Raw genomic sequence first — 27,860 nt, forward strand, 5'->3', positions numbered from 1 at the left:
CATCTAGGGTTTTGTATGTTCGCTCTTTATGGGTGAACTTAGGAGAATAGGAATTAAAGTGTGGGAAGGGAAGCAGGATCACTCAAATGGTCAGTAATCTAGGTCAACCAGGGCTTTCTAAAATGGGTGGGGCAGCCTGGCTCCTTCTCTAGTTGTGTGTTGGGCAATGTGCTTGTTGGAGATGGATGTTGGAAATAGATGCTGTAGCAATCAAAAGCTTAATGTCAGGCACTTACATTATGATCAGCAAAGCTAATTGTCTGGCACTTACTATGCTGCTTTTGACAACTTTTTCCAGCTTTATACTTGAATTTCACAGAGAGAATTAGCCAAACCTTCCAGCTATCATAACCAGAGTTTTCACTCTATCAGGTAGAATTCTTTTCATTTTCTCATAACCAAACCTAAAAACTTTGCCACATTCACTCTTCTATCAGTTGGTTATTGCTGTATAATAAATAACCCCTATACTTAGTGGCTTAAAATGACACCCATTTATTTAGCTCTTCTTACTCTGGTTGAGCAATTAAGGCTTAGCTCAAATAATCTAGTCTCCGTTGGACCCATTCATATTCCTGTGGTGAACTGTCAGATAAACCAGGGAATGGATTTTTTAAGATGGCTCCAGATGCCATGAGTTGTCTATTTCTGCTACTTGTGGTCTCTCATCCTTCAGTCAACTGGCCCAGGATCATTCACGTGGAAACTGAGCAGGGCTCCAAGAGTGAAAGCTGAAATACACAAGAATTGCTGACCCATGCCTCCACAGGAGACATTCAAACACTCAAAGGCAGGTCTAGCTCAGACTCTTGTGGGGGTCACTGCTCCTTTCCCTGGGTCCTGGTGTGCATGAGGTTTTATTTGCACCCTCCAAGCATCTCTGGCAGGTATGAGGTTTGATTCTAAATGCAATTGTGCCCCTCCTACCATCTTGTTGGAGCTTCTCCTTTGCCTTTAGACATGGGATATCTGTTTTTGGTGGGATCCAACATTTTCCTATTGATGGTTATTCAGCAGCTAGTTGAGATTTTGGTGTCCTTGCCGGAGAACATGAGCGCACATCCTTCTATTCCACCATCTTGTATCACCTCCACTTCTTACAGAGATGGGAATACGAGACCACCATACCTGCCTCCTGTGAAACCTTTATGCAGGTCAAGAAGCAACAGTGAGAACTAGACATGGAACAATGGACTAGTTCAAACTTGGGAAAAAAGTACATCAAGTCTGTATATTGTCACCCTGCTTATTTAACTTATATCCAGAGTACATCATGCGAAATGCTGGGCTGGATGAAGCACAAGCTGGAATCAAGATTGCTGGGAGAAATATCAATAACCTCAGATATGCAGATGACATCACCCTTATGGCAGAAAGTGAAGAGGAACTAAAGAGACTCTTGATGAAAGTGAAAGAGGAACTAAAGAGCCTCTTGATGAAAGTGAAAGAAGAGAGTTAAAAAGTTGGCATAAAACTTAATATTCAAAAAATGAAGATCATGGCATCTGGTCCCATCACCTCATGGCAGATAGATGGGGAAACAATGGAAACAGTGACAGACTTTATTTTCTTGGGCTCCAGAAATCACTGCAGATGGTGACTGCAGTCATGAAATTAAACAACACTTGCTCCTTGGAAGAAAAGCTATGACCAACCTAGATAGCATATTAAAAAGCAGAGACAGTACTTTGCTGAGAAAGGTCCATTCAAAGCTATGGATTTTCTAGTAGTCATGTATGGATGTGACAGTTGGACTCTAAAGAAAGCTGTGCACCAAAGAATTGATGCTTTTGAACTGTGGTGTTGGCGAAGACTCTTGAGAGTCCCTTGGATTGCAAGGAGATCAAAGCAGTCAACCCTAAAGGAAATCAACCCTGAATATTCATTGGAAGGACTGATGCTGAAGCTGAAGCTCCAATACTTTGGCCACCTGATGTGAAGAGCTGACTCATTAGAAAAGACCCTGATGCTGGAAAAGATTGAAAGCAAGAGGAGAAGGGGACAACAGAGGATGAGATGGTTGCATGACATCACCAGCTCAATGGACAGGAGTATGAGCAGGCTTTGGGAGATGGTGAAGGATAGGAGGCCTGGAATGCTGTAGTCCATGGGGTTGCAAAGAGTTGGACACGACTGAGTGACTGAACAACAATACTCAGAATTGGCACAATACCATTTACTCAGCACTTTATTAGTCAAACCAAGCTACAAGACCAGCCCCGATTCAAGTACGGAGAAAAAGACTACACCTCTTGATGTGAGGAGCTTCAAAGTCGTGTTGGAAAGGGATGTGAGGAGCTTCAAAGTCGTGTTGGAAAGGGATGTAACCCTTTCTGGAAGAGGGTGGGGTAAAGAATTCCATTTTGAAATAGATTACAACATCCATCCTTGTACTTGAAAGGAATTCAAGTACAGTAGAAGAGATTTCCTTTCTCCCACCTAAGACAATTCCCTCCACTTGTGCTCTGTATGCTTACTTCTTCCATCTTTTAACTCTCTAGAGGGAAGGTATCATTCTTAGTTGTCTTTCCTTCCATTCCCAGTATGAAATGGATCAGTGAGGCAAAAAAAAAAAAAATGATGATTTTATGTATGGTATTTCTGTGAGAGATCATGATAATGCATGTGTTTGTCCTTTATGTGTGAATTTCCAGTTACTCTCTTGTTCATTTGTAAGTATGAAAATGATGTCCTTGCCAAAAATGGATGTTTTGTGTTACTCGATATTTTCCTTCAATTCAAGAATAGTCAAGGGTAGTATTGATAAACAAGTATGCTCCCTAGGTCCTGATTACATTGTTTCTCTAATAATTATTATTGGCCCCATTTTACAGATGAAGAAGAAGAAAATGAGGCTCAGCAAGGCACTGCTCCAAGGTTAAGAAATGGGTAAGTACATATTTGAATCCATATATGCTCTTCCAGATTTGTGTTTTCTTCATCACACATTTCAAGTGATATACTGAGAGTTCTGAGAAAAACTATCACAGCTGAAGTCCATTTTGAGGGATGGAGGTAAACAAATAGAAATGAAGACTTTGTCACATTCCTGTTCATGTTCTAGGCTTCATTTGCTGCTTATCACATACAGCTAGTAAAAGCTTGAAATTTCACTGACTAGAGCTTGATCCAATAAAGATCACTGGAAGTAAAGTCTGTTAGAATGATTGATATATGTAGTCCAAAACATTATATGTTAGCTTTTTTCTGTTTCAGTCTGCCAGATTAATGAGTGGCAAAAGATAATTTTTATTTGTTTGACTAACTTTAGTAATATTATTTTAGTAGTATTTTTTAGTTATAAGAATAGAAAGTCATTAATATATTTAGAAATGAGGAAAAAGCAAAGCAATCATTCATAACATCTTCCTATATTCCCATTCAATCATTTTTTCTGTTTATTTATAATGGGTGAATATTTTTATATTTTACATTTTAAGCAAATATGCAATATATAGTTTTTGTCTTGGATATTTTAGTTCATTTTTTATTAAAACATATTAATTTTTAAAGCAAAACATAAGCAGTGGAGATTTGGGGGGGGGAAGCATAAACAGTCCATATAGGTTTCCCCACAAAATTAAAATATGTACTAACCAGCATAACACTGGTTAAGTAATTCATTATTTATAAGCAATTTGATGGTATACTGAGGAAAACGAGAGTTAATGGAGAAATAAATCTCTTAGTCACAGTGCTTGGCAAATCATCTGTACACACGACTCCCAGATTGCTATTTCCCAATATACCATAAATAATGACTTAGTGACACTAGCAATAAAAATAAAATATCTAAGAATAATGTTAAAGAGATGTGGGTTGTACATGAAAACAAATATTAAATGGAGTAAGAATAAAAGATGATTTGAACAAACAAATATTTATTGTGCAACTAGATTTGAAGACTGTATTATACAGATTTAAATTATTTTAAGGACACAATAGATTTTCCAAAGGCAATCAAAAATAATTCAGCACCTATTCGCATTAAAAAAAAAAACAACACTGTGTACTTTAAAAGTATATTTGTAGAAGGCTACATTGAGGTGAGTTTTTTTTTTTTTTTCTGTAAAAAGACACAAAATGATTTTATAACCACCACTGGAGGAGATTCCATTAAAATTAGGACCAAGACAAATATGCTCATTATCTCCACTACCTAATATTGCTTTAGAAATTCTCTCCACCATGAAAAGATATTAAAAAGAAATGAAACTTAAAACTTTCAGGATAGAGAAAAAAATAATCATTGCTCAAGGATGATAAGAGTGTATTATTGGAAAACACATTAAAAACAACACAAAATGCCTTGGTACATATGTATTCTATAAAAGGCTAGAATAAACAGCAACTATTTAAACTATCAATAACTTTTATGTGTATCAGCAAGAACCACATACAAAACATAATAGAAAATGATGGCATTCACAGTAGTTAAAGAGAAGTGATAAAATTGAGAGTTTTGAAACAAGGTTTGAATGATAAACGGAGAGACAGTTTATCAGTTTTGCAGAGCTAAGGATGATGGAGGTGGTGACTGGGGTGATAGGAAAAGAATCACAGATTATAATCTCAGGTTCTAGCCAAGGATCCCTCATAGTCATCAGGCAGGGTTCCCATGTCTCATCTATGTGTCCTTTTGTATAATTCGTTATAATATAAAAATTCAACACTTTCACAACCCATTATGCCCTTCCAATCTTTACAAATGTCTGTGCCAAAGGCAAGGGGAAGAAACTAACACAACATTGTAAAGAAACTACTCCAATAAAAGTTAATTTTAAAAAGGGAAGGGAAAGGAAGAGAAAGACTTGCTAACACAGGAGGGGAGTTACAGGATAGGTGGGTGATCTAATAATAATGGTAGACAAAACCTTATTTCCAGAGCACAAGGGTTATAAATTTCACAATAATCCGAATCAAAATGTCAATGGTATTTTATTTGTAAAACTCAACATAGCCATATTAATATTCACCTATTAGAAGAGTATTGAAAGAATGCATAATTTAAGAAGAGTAAAATCATTTTTAAAACCTTGGCATTCCAATGTCTGGATTTGCAGTAATTATTAAATAATTTGATAATGTTGCTTAAGTATTTTTGCCAACTGCTTTGAACTTTAAGTCCCATCTTTTAACTTCACCACAAAGGAGAGAGACAAAAATGACCACAAAACTTGCCTTTGTTGTAGAAATTAAATCTGTGGTCAAGGGGTTCAATGCTTAACATTGGCTAGGTAGAAGGAAAGGGAAGGATTTAAGTCATCCAACATTGATTGAGGACAATCTATGTGCCAGGTCCTGTGCTAAACACTTCATCATTAATTATCATAACATTTTGCTATTATTGCTAATTATATAAAAGGAGACCAAAGATTAGAAGGTAGTTGGAATTTGATTTCAAGTTTTTCTGGCTCCCCAGCCTGTGCTCCTTGCACCACCACCATGACTTATCTAAAGAGTTATTTCATTGAGTAGTTTTTTTGTTATGATATTTTTGGTGGTGTATAGAGGTTTGCAACTTAAATAAGGCCCTCCGCTCCTTAAAAACACTACATACCTGGATGGTGTTGACTATGTTGGTTTTTTCTTCTTCCACAGGATATAATGAATGATCTTGAGTTTTATAATACTGATCTGCATTCCAGTTACATTCCTAGCAGTTAATAGCTGTGTAAATAGCTGGACAAACTGTTTAAACAGTTGGAGCCTCAGTTCCGTCAGCATGCATAAAACTTCATGGAATTACTCAGTTCTGAGGATAGTCTGTTTTGCCATCACCCCATGCAGCCATTTTGATAAAATCTTCACCTTCACAAGGGATTCTGTGACATTTTGGGGTATGATATTGTCATCATAGTTGCCTTTATATACCTTAACTACTGGGTGTGTTTATCACCCAGCCTAGTGTAGAATACTGCTGCTGCTGCTACTAAGTCGCTTCAGTCATGTCCGACTCTGTGCGACCCCATAGACGGCAGCCCACCAGGCTCCCCCGTCCCTGGGATTCTCCAGGCAAGAACACTGGGGTGGGTTGCCATTTCCTTCTCCAATGCATAAAAGTGAAAAGTGAAAGTCAAGTCGCTCAGTCATGTCCGACTTTTAGCGACCCCATGGACTGCAGCCTACCAGGCTCCTCTGTCCATGGGATTTTCCAGGCAAGAGTACTGGAGTGGGGTGCCATTGGAAAGAGACAAATCTGGCCCACGTCTAGCAACATCCCAATCAAAGCCTCAAGTAAAAATAACCAAGTTAAAAGTTTTCTGTTTGGTGGGTTAGTTAGTTTTCATAGAAGCGTTGGATACAAGTTTTGAAAAGAATTTTCTAATGGAATCATATTATCTTGCAGAGGAAGAGATCCTTTTTGTATTTGATCAACTAGAATACACTGACAGGAAGTACATATTAGGTGCTATGCTAGGTGTGGAGGTGCAGATATGAATTATATAGAAATCCTTCCATCAAAATGTTAAGAGTAGTCGGGGGAGAAACATAAACAGATTAACAAATCTTAACATTTTTGACGATCTACTCTGTGCCATGCAAATTAACATATCATTTATTATATATAATTATACATATATTTATAGCATATACATATTTTTTTCTCAATGGGGTTTTCTCAGTGTTGCTGAGAGGGTAAATAACTAAATAGTGAATGGTGGAACTGAGACTTACACTAAATATGTGGACACTAAAGGTGATCCTTTTTCCACTCATTATGGCAAGAATTATTTCATATGTAGTGGCAGGTATAATTTCCCAATGAGACAGTCATCCTGTTTCCAAAAGGACTCATGTCTGTAAAACTCCAGCCATACAGCAAGGCTTAGCTTCTCCATAAAGAACCAGGTTACTCTTAGTCAAAACACAGATAAGTAGTGTGTTTTATATTAGTGTCAACTTAAAGAAAAATGCACAATGTAGAAGTTGTGAGTTGAGTTTTATTCAGGGACCCTACTGAGGACTATAGCCCCAGAGACAGCTTCTCAGATAGCTCTGAGGAGCTGCTCTGAAGAAGTAGGGGAGGAGCCAGGATATATATGAATTTTTTTTGGCTGGAAAATGCCTGTAGTCAAGCATACATCTTGGTAGAAAATGACTTCTAATTACAAAGAACATACTTCAAGTTAACGCAGCTAATGCTTTTCTATGTATGAAAAGATGCAAGAATCTAGGATCATTGAAATTCTTCCTTACTTATGCATCTTAACTATGTGGGGCCCATATATCCAAAGCACAGAATATTTCATCCTTTTTTTCCCATCCTGTATTCTCCTAAGTGTACATTGTCAGTGGGCTACTGCAGTGGGTTGCAACTTAACCCTCTGCATAACGAGATGACGAGCAACACTCTTTGTTCTTTTTGTTTACAGTAGGAATGAGTGGAGAGCTTGGAAATTGAGAGCTACAATAGTGGGCCCTTCTGTAGAAGGGATTTTACCAAGTATAAAGAGCTGTAAACCTCCAGTTGCCTCTTTGTTTCTGCCATCTCAGTGGGGTCCAATGCTAAGAGAACAGTTGTTATTTTGTAAAGGGGCAATGAAAGGCCTGGCTTGGTGCCTTCAGCCACTTACAGCTGGCCCAATCTTTCATCTCCAGGGTTCCCCTGTGAGAGGTGCCAGGAAGTTTCTTTAGAGACATCAACAAATTTTAAGTAGAACCAAAAGAGCCATGGGACATCTTTTGGAGGCTAGAAATGAAAACATACTGCAGGTTGGAGTGAAGAGACCCAGAATTGAAAACTGACTTTAGCACTACCACTAGCTAACTAGCTGTGTGATACTGATTATAGAACAGTTCCTGACATTGTATTCACTCAATAAATACTCATTGATTATAGGTGTTTGTTTCCCCTACTTGATTATGAGATCCTTGAGGGCAAGGGCAAAATTCAGTTGGTCTTTGTAAATCTAGCATCCAGTTCACTAAGTTCTGTTAAGCTCCACTAAATTTTGAACTAGTTTTTTTTTTTTTTTTTTTTTAGTAACATTGATAAGAAAATCATTCACCCAGAAAGGACACAGTTCAGAAGTTCTTATGGATGTAGGCACCACGTAGTTTACTCTTAAGTATAGGTATCAAGCAGATTATTCTTTTTAATCAGCTGTGAGTTTTTAAGAGCAAAGAAATGCCCATTATCTTTGGCATTCCACACTGAAGCTAATATTTATAGTACATGTAATGATTTACTTCAGCTTTTCTTTTATCTCAATCATTCAAGTGTCACTCTTAGTGGTTTTTGCTTTATCTGTGCGCAATCTGTACTTTTACTAAATGTTTTCATTTTTGAAATAAAAAAATCTTTTAAAGTGAAATATAACTCTGAGATTAAAAATTAAGAACACAAAATAATGTTATGAAATATTTTAAAGTGAAATTAAGATTCAGTACAAGTAATAGTAAGCTAGTATGTGCGTGCATGTGTATGCGTGCTCAGTCGTGTTCAACTCTTTGTGACCCTATGGAGTGTAGCCTGCCAGGTTTCTCTGCCCATGGGATTCTCCAGGCAAGAATACTGGAGTGGGTTGCCATTTCCTTCTCCAGGAGATCTTCCTGACCCAAGGACCAAATCTGCATCTCCTGCATTGGCAGGTGGATTCTTTACCACTGAGCCACCTGGGAAGCCCAAGCTAGTATGTACATTATACTAACTATATACCTTCTCTCTTTCAATAGTTATGATAGCTCTTCTAGAAAAATGTTCTTCCCATGACCACAATTGAGATTAAGAGCCAGGGAAGTTAGGCAATAGCCCAGTGTCACACAGCTAGGATAAGGGAGAATCTTAAGTCTAACTCAAGATTTTTAGATGCTAAGGCCTACATGGAGTGCACTGTCCCTAGCTTTATTACACTAAGTCCCCTACAGATGAATGAGTTCTGTTCTGAGAGCATACTCATAAGTCCAATTTGTTCACAAATCCAACAAAGTTAGCCTAAATACTCAATTAACACAATCAGCTATACAGTACTGTACTATAATGGGTTTATAATACTTTTCACACAAATAATATGTACATAAAAAACAAACACAAAAAATAAACATTTTTAATCTTATAGTACAGTGCCTTGAAAAGTACAATAGTAGTACAACAGCTGGCATACAGGGGCTGGCATCAAGTGAAGATTTTCTGTGGAGGAGGGAATTCTTTCCCTTTTTTCTCACTGATCCAGGCTTCCTTGGTTTTCAGGTCATCTCCTCTTTATACTTTCAGGAGCTCCTCATCCCACAGGCACTCCCCAGAGCCTGTGGCCCACTGTCGATACATTCAGCACTGAGGCCTGCTGGAACAGAGGAAGAAATGGATATTTTAAAGTCTTTCTGAGAACACAAAATAATTGTTATCTATACCTTCCTGAGAAGTATAAAGAAGTGAGCATCTGAGGAGGGCTCTTTGTGATCTAGTTTCTTGCAGTGAGAATACAAATCAGAGTTCTGAGAGAGAGATAGAAATTATCTTGCTTGTGTAAAGGACTAGGGGAGGAGATAGAGTCTAGAAGATCTAGAGGTTGCTATGGAGGGAGGGAATAGGGACACTGAGTTGCTGACCTGCAGGAAATGTAGGAGATAAGGAAGGGCACAAGACTCAGCTTATGGTGGGCACACAGTAAATGTTCATAGATTTTAACTGGAAAGAGATGTGGTAAATTGTGGGGAACCATATAATCAGGAAATTGCCTTCTAAACTGAAGCTGTGACCAGAAACTTTGCCTTTGGGTTAACAAACGTCTTTCTTCTGTTTTTAGAAACTGAGTAGCCAGATCAAGGAAACTTGAAGCAGCAGTGATTTGAGATGAGATAAGCTTCAAGGAATAATGAATCTGAGCTCATAGCTGAAGCCAAGGGATAGAATATGCAGTAAGAGAAAGAGAAGAGGGAATTATGTTGTTTATTGGCACCCTTCCTCCACCATGTCAAATAATTTATGTATATTACTCCATGAAGTTTTCAGAACCAATCTGCAAGGCAGGTGTTCCCCCCACACGACAGATGAAGAAATAGGCTCAGAGTGATTGAATGTCTTGTTAAAGGTCACAGAGATTGAAAACGTCAGAGCCTTGGGGTGTTACCTCTAGTTGTTTGTGACTCAAAGAAAAGTTAATGAGAGCGCCTGGATTCTAGAGTAGGAATGTGGGTTTGATAAAATTTTCTCTATTTCCTTGGCAGAGAGCAGTCTGATTCCCTGGATCAGGCTCTAGAATAACCACAGGACTGACCCAGGATGTGTCTGGATTCCTTAGATTCACATAATTCTTAGGCTGTAGTTTTTGTTTTCAATTTTTATAGTTATAATGAATGCTACAATAAATTCCTTCATTACAAAGGTTTTATTAAAACGCCTTTGCCAGCAAAGTATCTAATATAATTCAGTTTATGTGTCAGTTTATATGTGTGTGTGTGTGTCTGCTTATGTGTATACATCCTAGTTATTCTATTTGAACATATCTGGATACATCAGAGATGCTTAGTGAATACTTACACATTTATTTATTTAAAAAATAAAATTTATTTCCAAATCCTTAAGTGAATAAATGACTTACAGAAAATAAGAACAATTTCAGAAATGAGGAAAAATTCTTAATTCTTTGCTACTTTAGGCAGCCTCCAGTATACAACACTGTAATTAAAATGTAGGCCACAAAGTTATATTTATGGAATTATGGCAGTGACCAAGACCTATTGAAAAGAACTCAAAATGCTATGGTAAATAACACTGTAACTTATCATTTTGGAGTATTTTGTCTGAGATTATTAATTGTCCCTATAAAAAATAAGAATGATTTTCATTTTTGTTCTAATTCAATGGTCATTCAGACGGCCCCAAGTCATTCTAATATTTTGTGAAAAGGGGCACTTCGTTGGCTCTTCCTAGACCAACTCAGGAAGGAGGAGATTAGCAAGGTCCCTGGTGGCTCAGATGGTAAAGAATCTGCCTGCAGTGCGGGAGACCTGGCTTTGATCCTGGGGTTGGGAAGATCCCCTGGAGAAGGGAATGGCAACCTACTCCAGTATTCTTGCCTGGAGAATTCCATGAACCAAGACTACATACAGTCCATGGGGTTGCAAAGAGTCAGACACAACTGAGCAACTAACACTTTCACATACTGTTAATATGCATATTAAAGAAAGTTGTTCTGACAGATATTTGGCAAATGAATGCTTCAAGTGCTCCTCCTCTATAGTATAGTCTCTTCCTGATGGTTTTAGCATGTTACATCCACTGAATACACAAAGTCTTTTATCAAACTTTTTCATGGTGGATTTTTCTGCAGAAAGTTGAAAAATGGCTATTTATAGGATGTTAACTATATTTGGGAACTGGCTTAATTTACTGCCAAATCCAAGGGAATACAAACTGTTAAATCCACATAATGATATAGACAATACAATTAATTACTGATTTGAAATATTAGGAAAGTGAAGCTCAGAGAGGATAAGCAATTTACCTGAGATCATATAGTTAATAGCTGAAAAAACTAAAGTTGGAACTTAACTTGGTCAGTGATATGCTGGTAAATGTTTAAAAACCAGTAAGGGAAGAAGGAGAGGCCTGAGAGTACATGTTTTATAGTTTTCTGGTTTCCGAGGTGGAAATAGTCCACGAAAATAGACAATTTCAAGGGAGAGATGCATACAATCAGCTCTCAAGAGCCAGCGTGAGCCAGCTCTGGCATTCCACAACAATGTGGCAGGCCATTAAACAGGCAGCATCATAATTTCCTCACTGTAAGCTGAGAATGACAATCATTGCACTGAAGGAATGCTCTGAAGGCCTACTGGGATAACAATGGGAGAGTGCCTAACACTGGGCTTGGCAGGTGCACAAAGAAAATATTTTAGAGTAATAATAATGACAAAAATAACTGTTTTCTGTGTAACAATAAAACAAGATAATTACCATTTTCCTTAACTCCTGAATTGAATCTACTCTTTATGAGCAATAACTAACATATTTATGAGAATATTCCTGTATGGGCCTTTCCCTAGAGACAAATTTAAAAATTAACATTTGAATAATAATTTATAACATGTAGCACAGCAAACCATAGACTGACCAGGTTCTGAGTAGCATGCCTTAACTAGTAGTTATCTGACCTCTCTGAGTCATAGCTCCTTATTTAAACAGGCATCATATGAGTTACACTTCAAGTCTGGTAGGATAGTGACAGAATTTGGTGGCACATCTGGCACAGAGTCTGGTACATAGTGCAAACACTGTATATGGTACCTGCAGACTGACATAATAATTCACATTCTGAAGCTTTTCCTGATATAGTCCTTTTCACTCTGAAAGTAGGGAGGATATTTTTCTTTCCCCCAGGGACACCAAACAAGACTAGGAGAAAGGAGTGTTTATATTTCCCAGGGTCATCAGGCAGCTTCAGAAATCTCACCGAGTCCTGAAATTGAAAAAAGAAAGAAAGAAAGAAAAGCTCACACAAGTATGCTTATCCTTTTGGTCCCAGAATGTGAGGTCAGTAAGTAAAGTGGCTTGCATTCCCTGTTCATTTGTAAAACCTTTTAAATGTCTCTCTGTACAGTTAACCTATTCTGGAGTGATACCTCATTAGCAGGCACTAATGGTAGAGAGGTTATGACCACAGGCTTTAATTTGGGCATTATTTTTTTGGAATCTGTCTGGAAGGAAAGCAGCTCAGCCCTTTTAATTTCAGGCTGTGTATTTCAGGACCATTTTTTCCCAATAGGCAACTGTGTTTTAGTTTTCCCAAATTACAGCAATGTTCTGTAGGAGATGGTATTGAAACCATTTACCTCAGATTGGGACTTGAACCCATATTCTAGGACTCAGCAAAAACCCTGCTTGGGACTCAGAACACAATCTTTTAATTAGAATCACTCACCTAGTGGCTGGACTTACTGAGGTTCATGTTCTTTGTGTCTCAGTGCAGAAGGAATTCAGTGAGAGGCAAGAAATAGATTTATTAATATAGGATGCTTTTAAGAGAAGCAAGCAGGCAGGTGGGGGAGCCCTGCCCAGAGAATTAAGTGGACTATAGTTTTATAAGGAAAGGGAAATATTAGCTTCTTTGAGCAGACATGAAGCTTACATCACTAATTACTCATTTGCCGTATCAGGCAGGAGAGTGTCTGATTCTACAAGGTCAGACTAGGATTATCATATCAGTAGAAGGGTGGTGACATTTTTCTTTCATTAATGGACTTGGGAATATCTCATGCTTTTATTTATGGATTTATAGTTAGGCAAGCCTGCTTCCTTCCACAACATTCCCATAGCTTTCTTGAGCCATCATTAACTTAAGGTTCAGTTCAGTTCAGTCACTCAGTCGTGTCTGACTCTTTGCGACCCCATGAACCACAGCACGCCAGGCCTCTCTGTCCATCACCAACTCCTGGAGTTTACCCAAACTCATGTCCATTGGGTCAGTGATGCCATGAAACCATCTCATCCTCTGTTGTCCCCTTCTCCTCCCACCTTCAATCTTTCCCAGCATTAGTTCAGTTCAGTTCAGTTCAGTGCTCAGTCGTGTCCAACTCTGCGACCCCATGAATTGCAGCATGCCAGGTCTCCCTGCTGCTGCTGCTGCTGCTGCAGCTGCGTCACTTCAGTCGTGTCCGACTCTGTGTGACCCCATAGATGGCAGCCCACTAGGCTCCTCTGTCCCTGGGATTCTCCAGGCAAGAGTACTGGAGTGGGTTGCCATTTCCTTCTCCAATGCATGAAAGTGAAAAGTGAAAGTGAAGTCGCTCAGTCGTGTCCAACTGTTAGCGACCCCATGGACTGCAGCCTACCAGGCTCCTCTACCCATGGGATTTTCCAGGCAAGAGTACTGGAGTGGGGTGCCATTGCCTTTTCTGCCAGGTCTCCCTGTCCATCACCAACTCCCAGAGTTCACCCAAACAAATGTCCATCGAGTCAGTGATGCCATCAAGCCATCTCATCCTCTGTCATCCCCTTTTCCTCCTGCCCCCAATCCCTCCCAGCATCAGAGTCTTTTCCAATGAGTCAACTCTTCGCATGAGGTAGCCAAAGTACTGGAGTTTCAGCTTTAACATCATTCCTTCCAAAGAACACCCAGGAGTGATCTCCTTTAGAATAGACTGGTTGGATCTCGTTGCAGTCCATGGGACTCTCAAGAGTCTTCTCCAACGCCATGGTTCAAAAGCATCAATTCTTCGGCACTCAGCCTTCTTCACAGTCCAACTCTCACATCCATACATGACTACTGGAAAAACTATAGCCTTAACTAGATGGACCTTTGTTGGCAAAGTAATGTCTCTGCTTTTGAATATGCTATCTAGGTTGGTCATAACTTTCCTTCCAAGGAGTAAGCGTCTTTTAATTTCATGGCTGCAGTCACCATATGCAGTGATTTTGGAGCCCAAAAAAATAAAGTTTGACACTGTTTCCCCATCTATTTCCCATGAAGTGATGGGACCAGATGCCATGATTTTCGTTTTCTGAATGTTGAGCTTTAAGCCAACTTTTTTACTCTCCTCTTTTACTTTCATCAAGAGGCTTTTTAGTTCCTCTTCACTTTCTGCCATAAGGGTGGTGTCATCTGCATATCTGAGGTTATTGATATTTCTCCCAGCAGTCTTGATTCCAGCTTGTGCTTCTTCCAGCCCAGTGTTTCTCATGATGTACTCTGCATAAAAGTTAAGTAAACAGGGTGACAATATACAGCCTTGACATACTCCTTTTCCTATTTGGAACCAGTCTGTTGTTCCATGTCCAGTTCTAACTGTTGTTCATGACCTGCATATAGGTTTCTCAAGAGGCAGGTCAGGTGGTCTGGTATTCCCACCTCTTTCAGAATTTTACACAGTTTATTATGATCCACACAGTCAAAGGCTTTGGCATAGTCAGTAAAGCAGAAATAGATGTTTTTCTGGAACTCTCTTGCTTTTTCGATGATCCAGTGGATGCTGGCAATTTGGTCTCTGGTTCCTCTGCCTTTTCTAAAACCAGCTTGAACATCTGGAAGTTCACAGTTCAGGTATTGCTGAAGTCTGGCTTGGAGAATGTTGAGCATTACTTTACTAGCGTGTGAGATGAGTGCAATTGTGTGGTAGTTTGAGCATTCTTTGACATTGCCTTTCTTTGGGATTGGAATGAAAACTGACCTTTTCCAGTCCTGTGGCCACTGCTGAGTTTTCCAGATTTGCTTCCATATTGAGTGCAGCACTTTAACAGCATCATCGTTCAGGATTTGAAATAGCTCAACTGGAATTCCATCTCCTCCACTAGCTTTGTTCGTAGTGATGCTTCCTAAGGCCCACTTGACTTCACATTCCAGGATGTCTGGCTTTAGGTGAGTGATCCCACCATCATGATTATCTGGGTCGTGAAGATCTTTTTTGTATAGTTCTTCTGTGTATTCTTGCCACCTCTTCTTAGTATCTTCTGCTTCTGTTAGGTCCATACCATTTCTGTCCTTTATTGAGCCCATCTTTGCATGAAATGTTCCCTTGGTCTAATTTTCTTGAAGAGATTTCTAGTCTTTCCCATTCTATTGCTTTCCTCTATTTCTTTGCATTGATTGGTGAGGAAGGCTTTCTTATCTCTCCTTGCTATTCTTTGGAACTCTGCATTCATATGGGTATATCTTTCCTTTTCTCCTTTGCTTTTCACTTCCCTTCTATTCACAGCTATTTGTAAGGCCTCCTCAGACAGCCATTTTGATTTTTGGCATTACTTTTTCTTGGGGATGGTCTTGATTCCTGTCTCCTATAAAATGTCACGAACCTCCATCCATAGTTCATCAGGAACTCTGTCTATCAGATCTAGTCCCTTAAATCTATTTCTTCTACTTTATAGTCACAAGGGATTTGATTTAGGTCATACCTGAATGGTCTAGTGGTTTTCTCCACTTCCTTCAATTTCAGTCTGAATTTGGCAATAAGGAGTTCATGATCTGAGCAACAGTCAGCTCCCAGCCTTGTTTTTGCTGACCGTATAGAGCTTCTCCATCTTTGGCTGCAAAGAATATGATCAATCTGATTTTGGTGTCGACCATCTGGTGATGTTCATGTGTAGAGTCTTCTCTTGTGTTGTTGGAAGAGGGTGTTTGCTATGACCACTGCATTTAATTGGCAGAACTCTATTAGCCTTTGCCCTGCTTCATTCTGTACTCCAAGGCCAAATTTGCCTGTTATGCCAGGTGTTTCTTGACTTCCTACTTTGCATTCCAGTCCCATATCATGAAAAGGACATCTTTTGGGGGTGTTAGTTCTAAAAGGTCTTGTAGGTCTTCATAGAACCGTTCAACTTCAGCTTCTTAAGTGTTAACTGGTTGGGGCATAGACTTGGATTACCATGATATTGAATAGTTTGCCTTGGAAACGAATAGAGATCATTCTGTCATTTTTGAGATTGCATCCAAGTACTGCATTTCGGACTCTTTTGTTGACTATGATGGCTACTCCATTTCTTCTAAGGGAATCTTGCCCACAGTAGTGGATATAATGGTCATCTGAGTTACATTCACCCATTCCAGTCCATTTTAGTTCACTGATTCCTAGAATGTCAATGTTCACTCTTGTCATCTGTTTGACCACTTCTAATTTGCCTTGATTCATGGACCTAACATTCCAGGTTCCTATGCAGTATTGCTCTTTACAGAATCAAACCCTGCTTCCATCACCTGTCACATCCACAACTGGGTGTTGTTTTTGCTTTGGCTCCATCCCTTCATTCTTGTGGAGTTATTTCTCCACTGGTCTCCAGTAGCATATTGGGCTCCTACCGATCTGGGGAGTTCATCTTTCAGTGTCCTATCTTTTTGCTTTTTCATACTGTTCATGGGGTTCTCAAGGAAAGTATACTGAAGTGGTTTGCCATTCCCTTCTCCAGTGGACCACATTCTGTCAGACCTCTCCATCATGACCTATCCATCTTGGGTGGCCCCACATGGCATGGCTTAGTTTCATTGAGTTAGACAAGGCTGTGGTCCATGTGATCAGATTGGCTAGTTGTCTGTGATTGTAGTCTGACCACATTCTGTCAGACCTCTTCATCATGACCCAGCTGCCTTGGGAGGCCCCACATGGCATGGCTTAATTTCATTGAGTTAGACAAAGCTGTGGTCCATGTGATCAGATTGGCTAGTTGTCTGTGATTATAGTTTCTGTAATTGCACTCACTCACATGCTAGTAAAGTAATGCTTAAAATTCTCCAAGCCAGGCTTCAGCAGTACGTGAACCGTGAACTTCCAGATGTTCAAGCTGGTTTTAGAAAAGGCAAACGAAACAGAGATCAAATTGCCAACATCCGCTGGATCATCGAAAAAGCAAGAGAGTTCCAGAAAAAGATCTATTTATGCTTTATTGACTATGCCAAAGCCTTTGACTGTGTGGATCACAATAGGCTGTGGAAAATTCTGAAAGAGATGGGAATAGTAGACCACCTGACCTGCCTCTTGAGAAACCTATATTCAGGTCAGGAAGCAACAGTTAAAACTGGACATGGAACAACAGACTGGTTCCAAATAGGAAAGTAAATCAAGGCTGTATATTGTCACCCTGTTTATTTAACTTATATGCAGAGTACATCATGAGAAACACTGGGCTGGAAGAAGCACAAGCTGGATTCAAGATTGCCGGGAGAAATATCAATAACCTCAGATATGCAGATGACACCACTCTTATGGCAGAAAGTGAAGAAGAACTAAAGAGCCTCTTGAGGAAAGTGAAAGAAGAGAGTGAAAAGTTGGCTTAAAGCTCAACATTCAGAAAACTAAGATCATGGCATCTGGTCCCATCACTTCATGGCAGCTAGATGGGGAAACAGTGGCTGAATTTATTTTTCTGGGCTCCAAAATCACCGCAGATGGTAATTGCAGCCATGAAATTAAAAGACAGTTGCTCCTTGGAAGGAAAGTTATGACCAACCTAGACAGCATATTCAAAAGCAGAGACATTACTTTGCCAACAAAGGTCCATCTAGTGAAGGCTATGGTTTTTCTGTGGTCATGTATGGATGTGAGAGTTGGACTATAAAAAAAGGTGAGCACTGAAGAATTGATGCTTTTGAACTGTGGTGTTGGAGCAGACTCTTGAACGTCCCTTGGACTGCAAGGAGATCCAACCAGTCCATCCTAAAGGAGATCACTCCTGGGTGTTCATTGGAAGGACTGATGTTGAAGCTGAAACTCCAGTACTTTAGCCACCTGATGCGAAGAGCTGACTCATTTGAAAAGACCCTGATGCTGGGAAAGATTGAGGGTAGGAGGAGAAGGGGACGACAGAGAATGAGATGGTTGGATGGCATCAGTGACTCGATGGACATGGGTTTGGGTAGACTCTGGGAGTTGGTGATGGACAGGGAGGCCTGGTGTGCTGCGGTTCATGGGGTCGCAGAGAGTTGGACATGACTGAGTGACTGAACTGAACTGAACTGATACACTACTATTGAGCCCATCCAGTGAATTTTTTGTTCTGTTATTGTATTTTTCGGTTCTGTAACTTCTATTTGTCTCTTTCATATACTTGTGCTTTTGTATTTTGGTGCTGGAAAAGACCCTTGAGAGTCCGTTGGACAGAGAGATCAAAGCAGTCAATCCTAAAGTAAATCAGCCCTGACTATTCATTCGAAGGACTGATGGTGAAATTGAAGTTTCAATACTTTGGCCACCTGATACAAAGAGCTCACTCATTGGAAAAGACCCTGATGCTGGGAAAAATTGAAGGCAGGAGGAGAAGGGGATGACAGAGGATGAGATGGTTGGATGACATCACCAACTCAATGGACATGAGTTTGAGCAAACTCCAGGAGATAGTGAAGGACAGAGAAGCCTGGCAGGCTGCAGTCCATGGGGTCTCAAAGAGTCGGACATGACTGTGCAACGGAACAACAGCATATACTTGTACTTTGCTTAGATTTTTGTTTCCTTTTTTAAAACAATTTGCAATTTAATTAATTTTTTATTGACTAACTTTCTGTTAGTTTCAGATGTATAACAAAATATGATATTTGATTATATTGAGATATGATCACCACAATTAAGTCTAGTTAACATTCATTACCTCATATATTTACATATTTTTCTTGTATTGAGAGCTTTTAAGATTTACTCTCTTAGCAACTTTCAAATATATAGTACATTATCAGTAACTGTAGTCATCATGCTATGCATTATATATCCTCAGGACTTATATCTGGAAGTTTGTACTTTTTGATTCCCTTCCTATCCTTCTTCTCCCACCTCTGGTGACCACCAAACTATTTTCCTATTCTCTACATTTATGAGTTTATTGTTTTGTTATAGGTTCCACATATAAGTGATATCATATGGTGTTTGTTGCTGTGAGACTTACTTCACTTAGTACAATAATCTCTAGGTCCATCTGTATTGCTGCTAATGACAGTATTTCATTCTTTTTTCCATTGTATGTATGTGCCAAATCTTCTTTTTCCATTCCTCTGTTGATGGATGCTTAGGTTGTTTTAATATTTTGGCCATTTTAAATAACACTGCAATAACATGGGAATACAGGTATATTTTCAAGTTAGTGTTTTTTTTTTTTTTCTTTTTTTGCTAAATAACCAGAAGTAGAATTGCTGGATCATATGTTAGCTCCATTTTTAATCTCTAAAGTGTTTCTATAGTGTTTAGTGGTGGCACAAATTTACATTCCTACAAACAGTGTACTAATATTCTCTTTTCTCCACATCCTCACCAACACTTGTTATTTCTTATCTTTTTGATAATAGCCATTCTACCAGGTGTGAGATGGTATCTCATCTTAGTGTGGTTTTGACTTGCATTTTCCCTGTGATTAGTGATGTTGAGCATCTTTTCATGCACCTATCGGCCATCTGTATACCTTCTTTGGAAAAATGTCTATTCATATATTCTGCCTGCTTTTTAATAAGATTGCTTGTCTTTTTGCTATTGAGTTGTGTGAGTTCTTCATATATTTTGGATATTAATCCCTTATTAGATATATGATTTGCACGTATTTTCTCCCATTCAGTAGGTTACCTGTAATTACTTTTGCAGCAGTTTTATAGTGACTACTTTAAAATCTTTATGAGATAGTTCCAACGTCTAGTTCATTTCATTATTTGATGTCATTTGATTGTTTTTTTTTCTTTTTAAATATAATTTTAGTTATTTGTTTATTTTGGCTGTGCAGGGTCTTCATTCCTGTGTGGGCTTTTCTGTGGTTGCAGAGAGCAGGTGCTACTCTTTAGTTGTGGTGCACGGGCTTCTCACTGCGGTTGTTTCTTTTGTTGTGGAGCATGGGTTCTAGGGCAAATGGGCTTCAGTAGTTGTGGCACATGGGCTCAGAAGTTACAGCTCCTGGGTTCTAGAGCACAGACTCAGTAGTTGTGGCACATGGGCATAGTTGCTCTGTAACATGTGGGATCTTCCCAGATCAGGGATCGAACCCGTGTCTCCTGCATTGGCAGGCAGATTCTTTACCACTGAGCCACCAGGAAAGCCTGATTGTCTTTTCTTATTCAAGTTTTTATGTTTTTATTATTGGTGTAGTGAGTGTTTTTCAATTATTTTCTGAACACTTATAACATTGAAAGACTCATCCTTTTTTTAATATCTTCCATTTTATCAGGCAGCCACCCTGTTAGATTTAGAATAGGTTCTGGTCTACTATTGTGGACTGTAGTTCCAATGACAATTTAGTTTCCTGAGATTTTGCAATTCTGTTTTGATCTGCTTTATTCTTCTGATTCTGCTTGAGCTTCTGTTGGTATTACATGCAGGGAAAGCAGGTACTTCCTTCATCTGCCAGTGTAGTTAAAGTGAGTCAGGGGAAATCCAGACTTATAGCATTTCTCCTGACTTGTTCTCCAGCCACTCACTGCCAGGGGCTTCCCACTCTATCTCTGATATTTTAGCCAGGGATGGGGTGCCCTTTGCCATTGTGTGGAAGGCCAGAGCCATGGGTCTAGATGGAAGGTCAGGAGATCCTGGCCCTTTTCACCTCCTGCCACTGAGTATAGACCCAGGAGGCACATGGCCTGGGCTGCCTTCAAGCCATTGGATGGAAGGCCAGGACCCACTGGACCTAGGTTGCTGGCTGCCGGTGAGTGTAAGATCAGGAAACATTGATGTTGGGCTGCATTCTCCATTTCAGTAGAGAATTGGGAAACACTAGGTCAACTGGCATTACCATTGTAGGTGGAAGGGCTCATCTGTTGCCTCTTGATATGGAGTGTGTTGGTTTTCCCTAGTTCTGCTGTTATGCTTAGGGTAGATCAGATTCTGCAGTTGCTGTTGGCATGCTTCCGTGAAGCATGCAGACAGATGGTCTTCTCTCTCCCAGCTCAGCTGGTGAAGCTACCATAGGCAGATGAGCCAACTGCTGCTACTGGTATGAGTCTCCTTGCTAAGCTTTCCTTTCCCAGATCTTTGTTTGGAGAGATAAAGCTTTGTTTTTCCTTTTCCTTTCTTTCTTTTTTTTTTTTTTTTTTTTTGGAGACTTTTTTTTTGTTTGTACCTGTTGGCAGTTTGGGAGTTGCAGCCTAGGACTCGGGCACACAGTCTGTGGTATGAGTGATATAAAGAAAACCCAGGGAGTTCTCTGTGTTGTCATTCTTTAAGTCCTGAATTCCCTATTCAGTCCATCTTTTTCTATCTTTTAGAGTCTCTTGAATTGTTTCCAGGATCTTTATACTTAGAAAGGAGGATTGGGGAAACTGAGCCCATGCCATTGTCCCAGAAACAGAATATAACGACTAATTTTGACATACTACAATCTAAATATCGTTGTTTTCTACTTTCCTGGCTCCAGTCTGGAAAGGTTTTCCTTTTTAGACAAAATAAACTCTCAGTCCCAAAAGGAAATTATTCCTAGAATGCAAGTGGATATCAGTGGTAAGTCATAAAAGTATCTAAAAATATTTTAGTTATGGCTGACTCATGTCAATGTATGGCAAAAACCACTACAATATTGTAAAGTAATTAGCCTCCAATTAAAATAAAAAAATAATTCTTCAGGGTCTGCTCTATTGTAGCAAAAAAAGGAAAACCAAAATCCAACTAGTTCTCTTAAGTATTATGCTGGAGCTAGTTTATTTTTATTAAAACACCTGCAGCTCCAGGACACGATTAAGTCAGGAAACATGAAATGATTGCATCCCAATTGCATTGAGAACATTTAGCACCCAGTTTCTGAATGCCATTGCCTAATGAAAGGAATCACAGCTCCTTGAACAAATCATTGATTCCAGCAAAGGCATATGGAAAGTCTAACATTAATGTAGAACAGAAAATAAAGGAGTGCTCAAAAAACTTATGTGGGATGGTCAAAAGAGCACAGGAGCCAACTTGAATCAGGCTAATACTGCCTAAACCTGCACAATTGCAGAGTTAGAATAAATAATGATTTGGAAGATTCTCTAGGATAAATCATATATTGGGCCACAAAGCAAGCTTTAACAAACAAGATTGAAATCATATCTGCAATCCAAAATGATATGAAAGTAGAAACAGGAAGAAAACTTAAAAATCCACAAATACCGGGAAACTAAACAGTATACTGCTGAACAACCAGTGTATCAAAGAAAAAATGAAAAGACAAATTAGAAGTATGTTGAAACGAATGAAAATGAAACTACAACATACCAAAGCATGATGGATGTGGCAAAAGCAGTTTTAAGAGGGGCATTCATAGCAATAAATGCCTACATAAGAAAAAATGTAGAGATATCAAATAAACAGTGTAACTTTATACCTTGAGGAATTAGAAAATGAAGAATACAGTAAGTCTAAAGTAGAAGGAAGGAAATAAGGAGTAGAACAGAAATAAATGAAATAGAGACTAGAAAGATGATAGAAAAAATCAATGAAAATAGAAGTGAGTTATTTTGACAGAAACAAAATTGAGAAAAGAGAGGATTCATATAAACAAAACTATAAATGAAAGAGGAGACATTACAATCAGCACTACAAGAGTTACAAAGGATCATGTGTGCTCAGTCACTTAGTTGTGTCTGACTCTTTGTGACCCCATGGACTGCAGCCCGACAGGCATCCTATCCATGGAATTTTCCAGGCAAGAATACTGAAGTTGGTTGCCATTTCTTCCTCCAGGGGATCTTCCCAACCCAGGGGTGGAATCCACGTCTCCTGTGTCTTCTGCATTGGCAGGCAGATTCTTTACCACTGAGCCACCAGGGAAGGATCATAAGAGGCTATATGAACAATTGTGTACAAAAAAAATTGGATGGGGAGCACATGTATACCTGTGATGGATTCATTTTGATATTTGGCAAAACTAATACAATTATGTAAAGTTTAAAAATAAAATAAAATTTTTAAAAAATTGGATAATCTAGAAGACATAAATAAATTCTTAGAAACACACAAATTACCAGGACTGAATCATGAAGATATAGAAAATCTGAACCAATAATAACTAAGGATTCTGAAGCAATAATAACTTTCCCCCCAAATAAAAACCCTGGACCAGATGGTTTCACTGGTGAATTCCTTGTGGCTCAGCTGGTAAAGAATCTGGCTGCAATGAGGGAGACCTGGGTTTGATCCCTGGGTTGGAAAGATCCCCTGGAGAAGGGAAAGGCTACCCTACCCACTCCAGTAATCTTGCTGGGAGAATTCCATGTACTGTATAGTCCATGGGGTCGCAAAGAGTCAGACACAACTGAGCGGCTTTCACTTTCACCAAACATTTAAAGACTAATTAATGCCAACCCTACTAAATTCTTCCAAAAAGTTGAAGAGGAGAGAACATTCTCAAGCTTATTTTGTGAGGCCAGCTTTACCTTGATACCAAAGCCAGATAAGGACACTACGTGAAAATAAAACAACAGATCAATATCCCCTGATGAATATATTAAATGATGTAACATACAAGAATACATTGTACAATGCAGGGGTATTTTATAATAACTAAAAATGGAGTATTTGTGTGTGTGCTCAATCGTGTCCAACTCTTTGTGACCCCATGGAATGTAGCCCATCAGGCTCCTCTGTCCATGGAATTTTGCAGGCAAAAATACTGGAGTGGGTTGCCATTTTCTATTCCAGGGCATCTTCCCGACCCAGGGCTCAAACCCATATCTCCTGTATTGGCAGGTGGATTCTTTACCACTGTGCCACCTGGGAAGCTTGATAAAATGGAATATAGCCTTTTAAAATTGGGACTATGTTGTACACCTATAATTCATATAGTACATCAGCTACATGTCAATAAAAATAAAGTTGTTAAGTGAAAAAAATTCTCAGCAAAATTCTAGCAAACCAAATTCAACAGCACATTAAAAGGATCATGTACTATGACCAAGTGGCATTTATCCTTGGGATAGAAGGATGGTTCAACACATGCAAATGAATAAATGTGATGCATGCTTTTAATAAAATGAAGTATAAAAAACATACAATCCTTTCAACAGATGCAGAAAAAACATTTGACAAAATTCAACATCCTTTAATGATAAAAACTTAACAAATTTGTTATAGAAGGAATATGCCTCAATATAATAAAGGCCATATGTGATAAGCCCACAGCTAACATTGTACTCAGTGGTGAAAAGCTGAAAGCTTATCCTCTAAAATCAAAAGCAAGACAATGGTACCCACTCTTGCCATTTTTATTCAAAGTAGTACTGGAAGTCCTAGCCAAGGCAATTGGGCAAGTAAAAGAAATAAAAGGTAGTCAAATCAGAAAAGAAAAATTCTCTCTTTTTTACAGATGGCATGGTCTGTAACACCAGCAACAACTATTAGAAATAACAAATTAATTCATTAATATTTCAGGATACAAAATCAACCTTACAAAACTCAGTTGCATTTCCACACACTGACAATAATATATCTCAAAGAGAAATAAGGGAAACAATACCACTAATGATCAAAACCCATAAAACACTTAGGAATAAATTTAACTAAGGAGGTAAAAGATCTCTACACTGAAGACTAGAATGCATTGTTATATTCAAGAAACTGAAGAAGGGACAAATAGATGGATATATATCTCACATTAGTGAATCAGGAGAATTAATATTTTTTAAATGTACATACTACCCAAAGCCATCTATAGATGCAGGTTCTGCCTGACTTCAGACTATACTACAAAGCTACAGTCATCAAGATAGTATGGTACTGGCACAAAGACAGAAATATAGATCAATGGAACAAGATAGAAAGCCCAGAGATGAATCCACGCACCTATAGACACTTTATCTTTGACAAAGGAGACAAGAATATACAATGGGGAATAGACAAACTCTTTGAAATGGTGGTGCTGCGAAAACTGGTCAACCACTTGTAAAAGAATGAAACTAGAACACTTTCTAACACCTTACACAAAAATAAACTCAAAATGGATTAAAGATCTAAATGTAAGACCAGAAACTATAAAACTTCTAGAAAAAAACATGGGCAGAACACTCTCTGACATAAATCAAAGCAAGATCTTCTATGACCCATCTCCCAGAGTAATGGAAATAAAAGCAAAAATAAACAAATGGAACCTAATTAAACATAAAAGCTTTTGCACAATGAAGGAAACTATCATTAAGGTGAAAAGGCACCCTCAGAATGGTAGAAAATAATAGCAAATGAAACAATTGACAAAGAATTAATCTCCAAAATATACAAGCAGCTCATGCAGCTCAATACCAGAAAAATAAATGACCCAATCAAAAAATGGGCCAAAGCATTAAACAGACATTTCTTCAAAGAAGACATACAGATGGCTAATAAACACATGAAAAGATGCTCAACATCACTCATTATCAGAGAAATGCAAATAAAAATCACAATGAGGTACCATTTCATGTTGATCAGAATGGCTGCCATCAAAAAGTCTACAAACAATAAATACTGGAGAGGGTGTGAAGAAAAGGGAACCCTCTTACCCTGTTGGTAGGAATGCAAATTTGTACAGACACTATGGAGAACGGTGTGGAGATTCCTTAAAAAACTGGAAATAGAACTGCCATACAACCCAGCAATCCCACTGCTGGGCATACACGTCAAGAAAACCAGAATTGAAAGAGACACATGTTCCCCAATGTTCATTGCAGCACTGTTTACAATAGCTAAGACAAGGAAACAACCTAGATGTTCACTGGCAGATGAAAGGATAATAAAGCTGAGGTACATATACACAATGGAGTATTACTCAGCTATTAAAAAGAATGCATTTGAGTCAGTTCTAATGAGGTGGATGAAACTGGAGCCTATTTTACAGAGTGAAGTAAGCCAGAAAGAAAAACACCAATACAGTATACTAATGCATATATATGGAATTTGGAAAGATGGTAACGATAACCCTGTATGCGAGACAGCAAAAGAGACACAGATATAAAAAACAGACTTGGACTCTGTAGGAGAAGGCAAGGGTGGGATGATTTGAGAGAATAGCACTGAAACATTTATATTAACATATGTGAAATAGATGACCAGTGCAAGTTCATTGCATGAAACAGGGCACTCAAAACTGGTACACTGAGACAACCCAGAGGGATGGGGAGAGAGTGGGGAAGGGGTTCAGTATAGGGGGACACATGTATACCATTGGCTGATTCATGTCAATGTATGGCAAAATCCACCACAATATTGTAAAATAATTAGCCTCCAATTAAAATAAATAAAATTTTAAAAGTTCCAGGTTCATCTTTCTCAGAAATACAAAAACAAATATTAAATTCTCTTAAGACAATAAATGATTCTAAGTAACTAAAACAATCTTGAGAAAGAAGAACAAAGATGGAGGCATCACACTTCCAATTTCAGTTCAGTTCAGTTCAATTCAGTCGCTCAGTCGTTTCTGACTCTTTGCGACCCCATGAATCGCAGCACACCAGGCCTCCCTGTCTACCACCAACTCCCGGAGTTCACCCAGACCCACGTCCATTGAGTCAGTGATGTCATCCAGCCATCTCATCTTCCGTCGTCCCCTTCTCCTCCTGCCCCCAATCCCTCCCAGCATCAGAGTCTTTTCCAATGAGTCAACTCTTCACATGAGGTGGCCAAAGTACTGGAGTTTCAGCTTTAGCATCATTCCTTCCAAAGAAATCCCAGGGCTGATCTCCTTCAGAATGGACTGGTTGGATCTCCTTGCAGTCCAAAGGACTCTCAAGAGTCTTCTCCTACACCACATTTAAAAAGCATCAATTCTTCGGTGCTCAGCTTTCTTCACAGTCCAACTCTCACATCCATACATGACCACTGGACAAACCATAGCCTTGACTAGACGGACCTTTGTTGGCAAAGTAATGCCTCTGCTTTTGAATATGCTATCTAGGTTGGTCATAACTTTTCTTCCAGGGAGTTAGCGTCTTTTAATTTCATGGCTGCAGTCACCATCTGCAGTGATTTTGGAGCCCCAAAAAAGTCAGCCACTGTGTCCACTGTTTCCCCATCTATTTCCCATGAAGTGATGGAACCAGATGCCATGATCTTCGTTTTCTGAATGTTGAGCTTTAAGCCAACTTTTTCACTCTTCTCTTTCACTTTCATCAAGAGGCTTTTTAGTTCCTCTTCACTTTCTGCCATAAGGGTGGTGCCATCTGCATATCTGAGGTTATTGATATTTCTTCTGGCAATCTTGATTCCAGCTTGTGCTTCTTCCAGCCCAGCGTTTCTCATGATGTACTCTGCATATAAGTTAAATAAACAGGGTGACAATATACAGCCTTGACGTACTCCTTTCCCAATTTGGAACCAGTCTGTTGTTCCATGTCCAGTTCAAACTGTTGCTTCCTGACCTGCATATAGGTTTCTCAAAAGGTGGGTCAGGTGGTCTGGTATTCCCATCACTTTCAGAATTTTCCACAGCTTATTGTGATCCACACAGTCAAAGGCTTTGGCATAGTCAATAAAGCAGAAATAGATGTTTTTCTGGAACTCTCTTGCTTTTTCCATGATCCAGCAGATGT

General features: G+C 39.0%; 1 long non-coding RNA gene across 1 annotated transcript in view; it reads left to right on the plus strand.

The window, feature by feature from the left end:
- Nucleotides 1–2,892, plus strand: part of LOC132344285 (uncharacterized) — a 35,950-nt gene extending 33,058 nt beyond the window's left edge. The window contains exon 3 of the long non-coding RNA XR_009493488.1: nucleotides 2,835–2,892. This is a non-coding gene — a long non-coding RNA (uncharacterized lncRNA). The remainder of the gene's footprint in view (nucleotides 1–2,834) is intronic.
- Nucleotides 2,893–27,860: the final 24,968 nt, after the last annotated feature.

The sequence above is a fragment of the Bos taurus genome, chromosome X (assembly GCF_002263795.3).
Source record: "Bos taurus isolate L1 Dominette 01449 registration number 42190680 breed Hereford chromosome X, ARS-UCD2.0, whole genome shotgun sequence".
Lineage (NCBI taxonomy): Eukaryota > Metazoa > Chordata > Mammalia > Artiodactyla > Bovidae > Bos > Bos taurus.